Below are 15050 nucleotides of genomic sequence, written 5' to 3'. Positions count from 1 at the left end.
ACTACATGGATGAATACATAGTACATAAGTACATAGTGTATAAGTGCATAGTGCATAATGTGCCATTTGGGATGCAAGTTGCAACTATAAGTGCATAGTGTATAGTGCGTCGTTAGGGGCGCACTTATTATCTACAAAGCGAACGTGCAAAGATTAAGCTAAACGGCCTTTACAAAAAAGGTAAAACAACGATATCGGACGATTTTAAAGTTGAAGGAGAAAATTAGATTTTCGCTCTACCGCAGTACTTCCACCTACTTCATGCATGGGGGCGTTGCAGAAATGTGCAAGATGAGCATTTGTGGTTAAAAAAAACAAACTATTATTTATTGAACTATTATTATTGGTTATTTAAAGCAGAACTAAATAACTTTTTTACCTTCATAAATAGTTTTCTAAGTCCTTACGATGGTTAATTGACTTGTAGTGGCATGTTTGAGGCGAACACTAACCCCCTCTGTCACGTCTACACCAGAAAACAGCACTTGCAAGTTGAGCTGCGCCGACTAGACACAATCTCGCCTCATGTTCACGTTCACGCGAGAGTGACAAAATGCTTTACGGTAATTCAAAAACAATGTATATATATATTATGACTTTATAAGACAATTTCGAAAATTACCCACCTTCATCGAGATTTCTTGTACTGTATTTGCAAAACTACTGCGCTGGTGAGCATTGTAGTCGTTGTAGTCCAGAGCTGCGCTTGGAGTATTTACGACAGTGTGATTCACTGAAGGAACCTGTAGGGGGAGCTTCGCAAATCTTACTGAGTTCCGCTTTAAAAAAAAAAAAAAAAAAAAAAAGGCTAATAGTTTTTCGAAGCTGCACTGAAACTGCACTTTGGACCTTCCATCCGGTGAACCCTACTGAAGTCCACTATATGGAGAAAAATCCTGGAATGTTTTCCTCAAAAACCTTCATTTCTTTTCGACTGAAGAAAGAAAGACATGAAAATCTTGGATGACATGGTGGTGAGTAAATTATCAGGAAATTTTAATAGTGAAGTGAACTAATCCTTTAAATCTCAGATTTCATTAAAAAATCGGACCTTCATTTGTGTTCCGAAGCTGAACGAAAGTCTTACGGGTTTGGAACGACGTGAGGGTGAGTCATTAATTTTTGAGACTCTGAAAAGGCAACAATGCTCAACGGAACTGTCAAATACGGGTATCTATCGTATGTTTACATAGAAATACAGGTAAATAGCTGCGGAGTGGAATGCAAAATCGTGTGGTGTGTGAACCCGCCCTATAAAACTGTTGGAAAAGCAAGTGGTTACCTCATTTGTTTGAGAGAATAAAAAGTTATCAAAGTAAAGAGCAGCTGCTTTGAAGAAGCAGAATTTAAGATTTGCATAACAATTTCTGGTCGTTACATAATTCCCCCTCTTTCAATCCCTGTTTTTTCATAGTTTAAATTACTATTATTGTAAAATGTGAAAAATAGTAATCAAAAAGAATGAGCAGGTGTGTCCACACTTCTGACTGATACTAGGCCTAATTATGAGCTTCACAGTAACACACTTAGGAAATAAAACATTTGACTATCACTGGCCATCAGGTCACACAGTCTTGCATCAGATCAACTAAGACATTACTAATCATTTCCCAGCTGTAAACACTGAAGACAATAAAGCATTCCTATATAATTTGATTATTCCACCACAATCAAAAACAAGTCATGTAAAATCCTGCATGTGAATTACATTATAATCCTTTTCTAATTAAACTGGGAAAACTATTAAGATAGGCTTGTAGTTTGGGGTGTGGCTTGGATATGTTACAGTGCCTCATAATCATAATTTGCTCATAATAACCAACACAATAATTTTCCCCTCATTAAAACAGAGAAACACAACTCACTAATTTCCTGTAGATTGTGTAAAACTATTTGCCTGTTTGTAACCGCCATCAGCTCTACACTACTCTCACATTTCACTCATCCATGACCTCATAAATTATCCAAATTAAATTCTGTGGTCTTTAACAGGACTCATTGGTCATGCTTGTGCTGTCCATATGTGTTGCATTAGTGTAGCGCAGCTTGCTTTTCGTATGACGTACATAACCAGTCTGCAACACCCTTTAAACCCCTAATCAACAAAGACTGAATGAATTAGTCTTATTAAACCAGTCTGGCTTTAATCAAGGGTCTGGTATTGACTGAGACAGAGTCTGACTTCTTATCAATGTGAATCACGGTAAACACAATAGATCACGCAGAGGTTTATCAGAGACGTATTGTATCTCTAATCTGATTGGTGTTCATTTGCATGTTGTTTAGACATCTGGGGAGTTTGGCAGACTCCGGAAGCTGTTAGCCATACCACCCATCGCAGGAAAGGATAAGTTTCCCTGTTAGGATGTCTGATTGATTAAATATCCCTCACAATGAAATGAAAAATGCAGCTTAATCCTGAAAGCAAAGAAGTGCAGAGGTGGCATTCGGACTTCTTGTCTTGACAGCCTCTATATCACCTTCCTTAGGAATGCAGAAGGAACGGATAACACTGGCACAGCAATCCTAGGAATGTCACTGGTCGTAGCTCCACAATATTTATGAGTCAAGGGATATTTGATCACATGATAAACTATTTTATGAGAGTGTTGAAATGTTTTTTACGAAATTTGGTTTTCAGTTTATGGATAAAATAAGGTCTGATAACATTACTTCATGTTCTTCATGTTTCTGTTATATAAAAAATGATCACTGTGAGGTAGTTTAAAATAATAAGTAAAGTCACAATTACAGATATTTGAGATATTACGAGAAATAAACTTGCAATTGTGTGATATAAAGTGATTTTGAGCAATATAAATTCACAATTGCGAGGAAAAAAAGTAGCATGTACAAGAAATAATGATGGAATTGCAAAATGACATCAAAATTGTATTTTATGAGTCCCAGAGAGCAATATAAAGTCACAACTCCAAAATATAGAGACATTGACAAGAAATGATGTCACAATTACAAAATATTTTCACAAGAAATAAACTGGCAGTTGCATGATATAATGTCACATTGAGCGATATGAAGTCACAATTGAAAAAAATAGTCGCATTTACAAGAAAGTGTTACAATTGCAAAAAAAAAAAAGTCACAATTATGAGAAATAAACTTACAATTGCATGATATAAAGTCACATTGACCAATATAAAATCGCAATTCCGAAATATAGGCACATTGACAAGAAATAATGTCACAATTGCAAAATATAAGTTACAATTACAAGGAATAAACTGGCAGTTGCAATGTTGCATGATAAAAAGTCACATTGAGCGATACGAAGTCACAATTGAAAAAATAGTCGCATTTACAAGAAAAAGTGTTACAACTGCAAAAAAAGTCACAATGAGAAATAAACTCACGATTGAACGATATAAAGTCACAATTTCTGAAATATAGGCACCTTGACAAGAAATAATGTCACAATTGCAAAATATAAGTTATAATTAAAAGAAATAAATGGGCAGTTGCGTGAAATAAAGTCACATTGGCAAGAAATAATGTCACAATTGCAAAATATAAGTTACAATTACAAGAAATAAACGGGCAGTTGCGTGATATAAAGTCACATTGAGCGATATAAAGTCACAATTGAAAAAATAGTCGCATTTACAAGAAAAAGTATTACAGTTGCAAAAAAAGTCACAATTATGAGAAATAAATTCATGATTGAATGATATAAAATCACATTGATCAATATAAAGTCACGAATACGAAAAGTTCCATTTACAAGTAATAATATCACAAAGTCTCAATTGAGAAAGTTGTGAGATATAAAGTCACATTGATAGATATAAAGTCAAAATGACATCAAAATAACTTTGCATTACCTTTTTATTTTCTTTCTCTGGTGGAAACAAGCTTCTACATGTCATATCAATTAGTGAATTAGCTCTCCAGGTTGGCCTACAAACTGACCTCATGATGGAAGAGCTCTACTGAGAGGACCTCGCACAACTATATAAACAAATGTTGACATTTTTTCATGATTTTGAGTTTTAAAATGATTTATAGTGTTTACTGTTTATATTTAGATAGGAGTTTCCCTTAAATTTATTTCAGTACGCTCACTGCTTCAAGAACACACACACACACACATAGACCAGTGTAATTTATGAGCAGGCAGTTGTCTCTAGTCTGCTTCCGAGTTGGGTGCTGGCGTTGGCAGTGGAGTGTATTAGGTGTCCTGTCTTCTGCCCGAATCTAAACTCTGCTTTCAGTACGGCAAGTCAGAGAGGCCAAACTATGCTGGCACACAATAGTACTGACATAATATATTATCATCAAACGGCATTTGAATATATCCCACCACAGGACCACAATGAGCCGCCTATTTTGTAATAGAATTACCCAAGACAGCCTAAACACAATTTTACGGATCCAGTGGACAATATTTTAGACTTACATCACTTTTTTCATGTTCTGAAGCATTTTTTCTACATGTGCATTTGTGTTTTTTGGGAGGTGTGGCTGTTTGCTGCTCACCATGTTTGTTGGAGTCTATGTGTCAATAGGTATTTTTAGCTTGGGCTCTCACTGCATTGCAATGGCACTCATTCCCAAAATCCCAGCAACCCCCCACTCTACTCACTCTCACTGTGGAGCCAGATAGAGCAGGAACGGACAGGAAGAGAGCGAACAGGGCAGTTGTGTCGTCACACAGACAGTCCGTGCAGATTTAGACCCTCCCTGCTCTGTTTCCATGGAGACAGTTTGAAATAGACCCTGTGATGGGCTGTTATAAATGCAGACCTACCTGATTGCCACACCCTGATTCAACCGTTATTACCCTCAGGAGCTACATTGTTATCCACTCATATGCTCAGAGCAGAGACAGAAAATAACAGTAATTTGGGAAGAATCAAATTCTGTCTGATGTGGAAGAAAGCGGGAGGGAGAAAGGGAGGGAAACAGAACCCATAATTAGCAAACACAATGAATGTCTAACAAGGGAACTAATGAATTAGGCCGCAGACTTCTGCTGTTAGCATGGCAAAAATAAATAACAAACTTGTTTATTCGCAGATGGAATAGAATGAGAGGCGGCGGAGGAGAGGGAGAGGAAGTGAAGTGAAACTTGTGCTGTATAGTGGCAGCATGAATCCAGCAACAGAAACCTAAATACCAGATCCCTCTCCCTCTTCAGGGTCTCATCACTTTTCTCTTTTCATGTTGAGAGAATCTGAGTCCCTGAAGGGTTCTGCAGAGATGTGGGAATGAAGTGCAGCAGTCTGATAGAGGATCCTGTGGGTGGGACCTTAAAGGGACAGTTCATCCAAAAATGAAAGTCATCATTTATTCACCTTCATGTTCTTTAAACCTCTATGACTTTATAAAGAATTGACTAGTTGCTTTTTGTTTTAATTACAATAAATGGGGACATCATAAATGTATCATGCAACTGGTCAAAATGACCCATTTAATATATTCTAAGTCTTCTGAAGTCATATGATAGCATTTTAGTTTTAGTAATTTGCTTATGTGTTTTTGTCATTTTTATTAGTTTTTCTATATAGTTTTAGCTTTTTTCAGTAATCATAGTACCTATTTATTTCAGTTAAGGGCTTTTCACACTTGAAAGAGTTAACCCTGGGTTATTCTAAACCCCATGTAAATGGAACCCTGGGTTAGCTTTATTCACGTTTCACACTGCACATTCCTAAACACCGGGTTAAAGTCCTTATTTGCATATTTGTGGTGTCAGTAGCTGCGTCTCATTTCAAAGGCTGCGTCCTCCGGAGGTCGCATTTGAAGGCTGCATACGTCATCGTGACGGTCTGATTTAAGTAAAGTAACCATTAGATTACAAAGAAATTACAGTATTTTACACCTCACGGGGAATAACCATACATTTTAGTTTGGTTACTTTTCTTAAATAACACATCCTGATGAGTATGCAGCCTTCAAATGCGACCTTTGGAGGATGCAGCCTCCGAAATGAGACGCAGCTAGTGTTACTGACTGTACAAACGCAGCATGTGACGTTTACATAAAGGCTCATTGCGCGTCCTCATCGCTGACTGTAATATTAAGTTTTTTTCTGAATGAACTTTTCAAACTATAAAGGTAAGAATGATGGTCTCTTCTTCACTCCAATTGTTGTGTTTTCCATTTCCGTTTGACATTTTTCCTATCATACGTAGAAACGACCGTTTATATACATGCACGTTGTGTTTCCATGCCTGTCCAAAGCTTGTGAACATAAGGCATGTGGTTGGTTTTCGGTTGCTAGGCATAGTTGTAACATTCTAACACCGCAAAAGTGGTGCTAACCCTGCTCCGGAGCTGGGTTTCTTAACCCCGGGTTAAAAGCGGTGCTAACCCCGCATCTAAATTACAAGTGTGAAACGTTCCTTTACCCGGGGGTTAAAAGTGTTTAGAACGTCGATATTTGTTTATATTTTATTTTATTTCAGTCTTATTAATTACCAAAAATTTTTAGTTTTAGTTAACAATAACAACACTAATTCACTGATAATTCTCCCCTTTGGTGAGCTGCGATCAGATCATTGAATAAGTAAATTTAACTTGTTCATGGATAAATCATTTGGACGTTTTTTGTTTGTTTGTTTGTTTGCAAATTGAATCATAGATTAATCGAAAAGATCAGATGCAAAAGATTCATTCTCATGAATGCACCATGCACTATCATCCAAAAACAACAACAACAAAAACTTACATTCATATCTGTTCCTCAAAAATATGACTTTAGAAAACTTGGGATATTTTTATGATGATTTTGCAACCTTTTTGAAGCTTGACAGCTCCTGCCGTCATTAATGTATGTAACCATGGCAAAGAGAGACCAGGACATTCTTCATTTTTTCTCCATTTATCTTCTACAGAAGAAATTATACAGAAAGAAACGGTTTGGAAAGACTTGACGGTGAGTAAATAATGACATCATTTTAATTTCTGGGTAAGTTTGTACTTTAAATCCTGAGTCTTGAAGTGTATAATGTGAGTGGTCAACCAGAGCAAAAACATCTAACCTCATGACACAAAAACACAGACAAACGCAATTACCGTCTGCTGAAGCACACCTGCGGTTAAACTCACCCATCTGTTTTAATCTTCCAAGGAGATTTTCCTAAGAAAGACAAAAAAACATAACAAATCTAAATTAGAACAGAACATAAATATTTATCAATGCATTAATATTCAGGTCCACAGAAGAAGATTATGCAGACTCTTTATGTGATAAATACTTATATAAATATGTCTCACAACAACTATACAACAAAGAACGACAGGCTCAACAAATAATAAGTGGAATTACTGCTCAGGAAATGACTCAGGGTCTGGGAATAACCTTGATGCACTCATCTCACTGAAGCAAAACCTCTTTTCCAGGTTATTCTGAGGCCGGTATCATGATTCGACAGACTTCAGATCCAGGACAGCATTGAAGAAGATTGAAACCAAATGTCCTCCAGCTATATGAGGTGCATAATATCAATGGTAGAGCAGGAGAGGTTGTGACTGGTTCATTTTTACTTTCCAGTACCCAAAAAAGAGATCAGAGGACTGACACCCTTCTGACCCCCACCCAGACACCCGCCCACGGCTGCAACCTGACCCTGTGACCTCTGACACCTTCACCTTTTGGAAAAGCTTCAAGGGAGTAACCTAAAATGGTTGGTATATTCAAACTAATATGTTTAACACACAAAAAGTCATGCTACCGTAATCACCAGCAACATAAAGCCATCACAAAAACCCTCAAGAGACGAAATGCCAATGTTGGTGGTTCACACATGACATGCTCTCAGGTCTATCTGTTCTGTTTTTTTTATTGTTGGTCTGTGTAAGCACTAGATGGATGTCTTTAACCGATGTCATGCACCTCACTGTTTTTTAGCATCTCACACCATAATTGCTGCGTTTTTACAATGCTGTGTAAAGTTCAATGATGGACAGTATATCAAAAGTAAGTATTTTTGTACTTTTAATTTGAGTCAATATGGTTAATATCACTACTTTCATGGACTTTTAGTTTGTATTTCCTTGTTTTGCATGTGTTCAGTTCCTGTTTCCCTGAGTTTCCTTAGTTACTGATTGTTTCTATTTTTACTAATTGTTCCTCACCTGTATCTTTTTTGGTTGCTTGTTTGCTCTGGTATATAGTTGTTGATTATTGTCTTTATTTAAAGGCATAATATGTAGTTTTTCGCCACTAGAAGTCGCTTATTCAAAACAAAGGTCTAACTTGATGATGCCTTAATTTCGTGGAATCATGGGAGGTGTTGTCTTGTAGAAAAGAATCTGACAGAAATCATATTAATGGATGAGCTAATGTATAAAATATTTATAATTATATATATAAATATTATAGCGATTGCTAATGATTGACAAGCGCAACACGGCTCGAGAGCAGTGGAGCTTTTATTATGCCGCAGACGATCGTTTCCTCTTCTTCTAGTCAGGTTTTATCAAATTAGACACATTTGTGTGTTGAAAGTTGTTATAATGCTACTCTGTGCTTTCGCTCGGCAGCTACTAAGACATTTGTTGAACATTGCAGTAAGCTAGATCGATATTAGGTGTGATAAAACATGGTACTCGCAGTAAATCAAGAAAAAGACATATAAACAATAAGACTGTGTCTAATAAAACACATAATATATTAAAGCGTCTTTGGTTTTTCCATGGTTTCTACAAAATAAAACTGGAAATCGAGGGTAACATGAGTATGATGTCATTGACACAATCCATGTCCTGGTTAAAATTGCTTACTTATCTGGATTTAAACATTATTGGAAACATTTGGGATAATGCAAGTACAAGTCAACAAAATATATAACAATGTTCTAGTGGTTTTTGGATATTTTAATCCAAAAAAAAATTACATGTTGTGCTTTTAAAGGTGCTAAATAGGATGTTTTGTTTTATACATTTTTGCAATATTACTTGAAACTGTCTTTACTAACTGATAAAAGACTATTTATTAGGTGCACTGAAAGGAATAATATTAATAAACATCATCTGTGCACGAGTTAAGGCCTTAAAAACATCAGCCAATCGTTTACGCGATCATCGCATAAACGATTGGCCCTCTGGCTTGTCAATCACTGCCGTGACGTTCCTTGTGAGAGACGAGCTCGGCTGCGCTCCAGTAACTTTCCACACTCCACAGGCACCGCATGCAATGTTTTTGTCAGGAGACAGGAATAACAACTGCAGATTATGAGTTACCTGCGGTGAGTCCGACATAATGAATCCACGACACACGACACAGCGAATGCCGGTGGTAAACACTCGTGTTCCGATACTCGTGCACGAGTTTTGGGAGGCGTTCCTTTGAAGGAGGGGGGGCTGTTCTTACGCATGCGCTCATTTCAAAAACTCAGTAACAGTCTTTGGATTCTCAGGCGACGAAAAAATCTTCTCTATCACCTTTAAGCAAAGCTGCTACACTGCATTTTCATTTAATTTGCCTATTTGAATTGTCTTCATTTATTAAAACTGCTGCAAAAGATCCTCTACTCAACTCTGCTTTCATCATCATCACTGCACCGTGACAATATTTTATTGAACTAATATTTTATCACGGTGTCTGTACTTTAAGTCGATTTCAGGATCTGTGTCCTTCGTCCACCACTGGTAAAGTTATAAACTTTTAAAAACATGTCTGACTTTCATACTATGCCTGATATTTTGCAGTAATGTGATGTGATTACAACATAACACCAGGAGGAATCTCCTTCTGTCATTGTCATTGTCTCTCAACATCACACACATTCACACAAAGTCAAAAGTCTTAAATTCCTTTGAGCCTCAGACACCAAATGTGGCTGATCTCATTTCACAAAACACTCACACACATACACACACACCCTCTTTACTGCCCTGAATCATCCCTGTCTTTTTACTCTCTTATGACACTTTTGAGAAGCTCTCTAACCCCTGGGCCCCTGAGACAACCAGCCATTTTGAAAGAGGACACCAGAGAGGACAGCACAGAGAGTGTCCTGCCATTCTTCAAGTGTGCTGAGGTGGGGGAGGATTTATGTGTGTGACATTGGTAACTGAGGTAGCGGGAGGGATCCATGGTGAGTGAGGGAGAGAGATGGATAGATTATGTGCTTTAGTAAGGGAATGAGCGGAATGCCAGTTTGTGTCGCTTCCCCGCATTCTGCAGGCCTGACATTGTGAGAGTGATCAGGCCGTTCTACCCCTCAACAGCTGTGTGTGTGTCTGTGTGTGTGTGTTGGTGGGGAGGGGTGCATACATGTGGACTCGTGGGTGTACATATGTTCTGAGCTTCCTCACTTAAATCAGCATTTAATTACCTAGATGGCATTGGTGAAAGTTAAATATTAAAATATGCTTTGCGTATGCAAAATATTACATTGGTATTCAAAGCCATATTTATCTCTCTGTCTAAGCTTTGACCTTGCACATTTATGCATCTTGGCAGCTGTTTTAAAGTAATTTCTAGCTTTTAATCCAGTGTTCAAACCATAACCACATACCTTGCATTTGTACCTTTCTACAGAAAGCATCCTGTTTTTCTGAGCATATGTCTAGAACAAATGCAAATAGTTTGTTTTAAGTTGTTACAACATCACATTTTGGTTTTTTAAATAGTTGTGCAGTGAAGTCATTACAAGTATCTGTTGCAATGACATAATTATCAGAATTTGGATAGAGCTGAAAATGGGCGGGGCTTAAACTGGAAGTGCTCCAAATCTAAATTAAACGTTTTTATTAGGTGTTTTATAGGATATCAACAAACTTGTATAATTCATATGTGTTTATAATTATACACATTATTTATTTTGTTATTACAATCTTTATGTAAATTAAAGGTAAACATTTTAATGTGAAAAAAACATACAATGTTCATTTAAAAAAAAAAAAAAATTACTTTATCCATGTTGGATAATCAGCCTAACAAATATTTTTTTCTGTGACTCAGAATATTTGTTACTTATTTTGAAGTCATTATTCAAGCAAATTCCTATATCATGCATTTCTAAATGATTTAGGCTTATAACCTCTTATGTTTCATATTCATATTTTAGCTCTATTTCAAATTTTCATATTTTGTAAAACTCTCTTATTGTCTGCTGTATCTTCATGCATCACACATCTTCAGTTTTTAATTTCATTAAAATGTATTAAAATGTAATTCATTGCTGGTTTCTCAAGGGGTTAAAACTGTAACTATTTAAGTTCTCCCTTCCTTGCATTTCTCTCTTTGGTTCAGTTTCACTTTTCACTCAGATTAGATTTACCTCCTTTTCCTTTCAGCCACACTTCTCTCTTCCCTCTCCATCCTTCACTGTGAATTCCACACAGGATCAGGCCTGCTTTTCATGCTTAGCTGAATCAAAAAAAAAAAAAAAAAAAAAAAAAAAGGCGAGAGGGAGAGACAGGAGTCCGAGAGACAGGAATGGAAATTTCACTGTAGAAGAGATCTGTTGAAAAAGAGACATTCAACAAGTGTAACAGAGGGCCTTATCTTTAGAAAGAGAACGAATGAAAGAGAGAGTGAGACAAAGCCAGTGCAAGTAGTGGAAGCAAATGAAACAATGTGCAAAGGTCATTGAAACATTACAGGGGGATTGCAGGTTGCCAGAGCAACACACAAAGCTAGGCCAGCAGGAGTGAGGTAAAAAAGGGAGGGAGTAAAAAACAAAAGGGGGAAGTGGGAAGAAAGGAGAAGGAGCAGAAGAAGTGATCAGGTTATATCACAAGTTAAGCCTGTGGATGATGGATTCAATTTTTTTTTTTCTTGAGGCACAGTAAACTGAGCTCTGTCCAAGGCAGCTTTATTACATTGTGGTGAAATGCCCTCCACAGTATTGATTTTCATTAGAAAACATGAAACATAAGTTGCATTACTTGTAACATAAAATTTAATAGTGAAATTAAATATGAGTTTAACTTTATTAACCACAGAATTGCAGTGTCTGAATCAGTCACCATTTAAAGTTGCAATGTGAGGGCGGGACTTGGTTCTATCCATTGGTTGTTGATTGGATGAAGACACAATGATCACATTAAAGGAACACTCCACTTTTTTTGAAAATAAGCTCATTTTCCAACTCCCCTAGAGTTAAACAGTTGAGTTTTACCGTTTTCGAATCCATTCAGCCGATCTCCGGTTCTGGCGGTACCACTTTTAGCATAGCTTAGCATAGTTCATTGAATCTGATTAGACCGTTAGCATCGCGCTTAAAAAATGACCAAAGAGTTTTGATATTTTTCCTATTTAAAACTTGACTCTTCTGTAGTTAAATCGTGTACTAAGACCGACAGAAAATGAAAAGTTGCGATTTTCTAGGCTGATATGGCTAGGAACTATACTCTCATTCAGGCGTAATAATCAAGGAACTGTGCTGCCGTACCATGGCTGCAGCAGTGCAATGATATTACGCAGCGTCTCTCACAAACGTCTCCATGGTTGCAAGGCACGTTCCCTGTGCAAGCAGGGGGTCACGGGCGCTGCGTAATATCATTGCACTGTTGCAGCCATGGAACGGCAGCAAAGTTCCTTGATTATTACGCCTGAATGAGAGTATAGTTCCTAGCCATATCAGCCTAGAAAATCACAACTTTTCATTTTCCGTCGGTCTTAGTACACGATTTAACTACAGAAGAGTCAAGTTTTATATAGGAAAAATATCAAAACTCTTTGGTCATTTTTAAGCGCGATGCTAACGGTCTAATCAGATTCAATGAACTATGCTAAGCTATGCTAAAAGTGGTACCGCCAGAACCGGAGATCGGCTGAATGGATTCGAAAACGGTAAAACTCAACTGTTTAACTCTAGGGGAGTTGGAAAATGAGCGTATTTACAAAAAAAGTGGAGTGTTCCTTTAAGATCTGGGTCATTGACGAATATGTCTTTAAAAGTGTAAAAAAAAACCTAATGGAGATATAATTAATTTTGAAGTTTTATTAAGTGTTAACAATAAGATTATGTGGTTTTATAATCACTTAACTCTGCTTTTATCATTTTTTACAAGATGGACAAAATTTGTCACCAAAAAAGTCATTCAGTTTAATCAAAATTTCTGTTTTACCGAATTACACTATTGGTTATCCCGAATGAACAATGCTAACAGGCTGATATCTAGCTTGCTAGCCATCTAGCAAAAGGACAATCAAACATTTTATATTTAGTACAAGTTTTTAAAATATTATAACATTTTCCATGTTTTATAACGGTTGTACAAAATGACCTGATGTTTCGGGACATGCGTATGAGCAAGTGAAAACATTAATTTTTCAAATAGTTGAGAGAGAGTTAGTTACTTTGCTTCATGGCCATGTGGTCCTTTGCAGGTGTCTGAATGATGTCACATCCTGTCACATGATATTGACCACATGACTTGATCTAAAATGTTCCCTTTATATTGGTTACTCCGAATGACATCAATGAAATGTATTTTTCCGGACATTCTTTCTCATAACAAAGTGATGACTTCTGCACATATTTTTAATACCATTTTGCACTATGTTGATATATGATGTTATAAAGTAATGTCAGTATAAAAATATATACATTTATTACATTTTAAGATATTTTAATCACAAATGAAATGGTGTATTGGCCTTTGGACGGTTAAACCAAATGACCTTTTGACACTTCAACATCTTTAAAATACCTTTATATGTAGCAAAATATAATTAAAAGTTTTGGATTCAATAAAAGAGATCTAGTTGTACTGACTTACATAGTTTGGATGTCATATCTTTGTTTTCATTATTATTAAGGCCTTTGAACAAAAAAAAAAAAGAAAAGACCTGTCATTGACCCATATATAACATGATTTTTTATTTCATGCTGACAAAGTGTGAAGGGAAAGAAAGAACCAAGCTAGGGATCTGGGTCTTTGAGTTTTTAGCCATTGTGTGAGATAAAGTTAATATTCAAAGTCAAACCAGGTCATGCACACAATTGTTCATTCAAAGCAAAGTGGACAAAAAGAACAAACTGCTTTCCAAACAAAGTTTGAACTGGAACTCTTTCAGTTCTTCTCTTTTTTTCTCTTTAAACACATTCTCTCCTTCAACACACCTTTGTTAGTTTCAGACCTGATGTTAAACGATCTCTCTCTCTGTTTTTCTCAAATGCACCTCACTTCTCTGTGCAAATTCTTTCCGTGCCATAAAAAGCAATAACTTCACACGTGCTCATGCTCATGCTCATACACTATGCCTGCGGTCAATAGGATTTGAGAAACAATATTGACTCACTAGGTAGACTGCTGTTTCTCTCGGTCCACTATTTACCTCAGTGTTATTGAATGACTGCCAACAAGTTTCCAATTCCCATCTCCTTCCAATGAAGGGGCAAGTATCAACACATAGCTGTGGAATAGCTCTTTTTTCACTCACCCACCCTCATCTACCTGTCCTATTTACCTTTAATATCGCTTTTAAAGCACCACACCCATTTCATTCTCCAGTATTTGTGAATCTAGCATATAGTGTTTGAACTTTTTAAACTAATGACATTTCTTTATCTTTTCTCTTCCTTCTCATTTGACCTCATTGCCTCTGAGCTCGGGCTTTAGTCTGTTAACACACTAGTCTTTACTGTCTTGCCTCAGGACATAATGGTATGTAGCTGGAGTTCTGCTCTTTAATAATGCGACCTTTTAACACTGCAAAGGTGTAGCTAACTTTCTATAGGTGCTAACATCAAACTCTATGGAGAAAAGACATAATGTTTAGTTATTAGAAATGTAACGTTACCCAATATAAGAGTGGACACCAGAAAGGGTTAACAAGGTAAATCCTGTTGTTTCCTTACCAACAATATTACATTTCATATCCCCCAAATCTCTCCGTTCCTGTAAGACTTAAAAAAAAAACCAAAAGTCTCTCAGAGGTACGCGTCGAGTATCATTTACAGCGGCGCTGCCAGGTCACGGGTTCCCTGCTTTACTCGCTCCGGATTGGACAATTGCCTCATGAAATATTTAAAGAAGCACCTGACTGAGTGCGGCCATTGGATGCAGCTAGTGTAGTTATGTAAATGAGCACCTGGCCGTGTTTGCAAGCCCTGAGGGGAAGAGAAAGA

This window comes from Chanodichthys erythropterus, chromosome 2 (genome assembly GCF_024489055.1).
Source record: "Chanodichthys erythropterus isolate Z2021 chromosome 2, ASM2448905v1, whole genome shotgun sequence".
NCBI classification, from domain to species: domain Eukaryota; kingdom Metazoa; phylum Chordata; class Actinopteri; order Cypriniformes; family Xenocyprididae; genus Chanodichthys; species Chanodichthys erythropterus.
The sequence above is the reverse complement of the archived record's forward strand: the minus strand, read 5'-3'. Positions refer to the sequence as shown.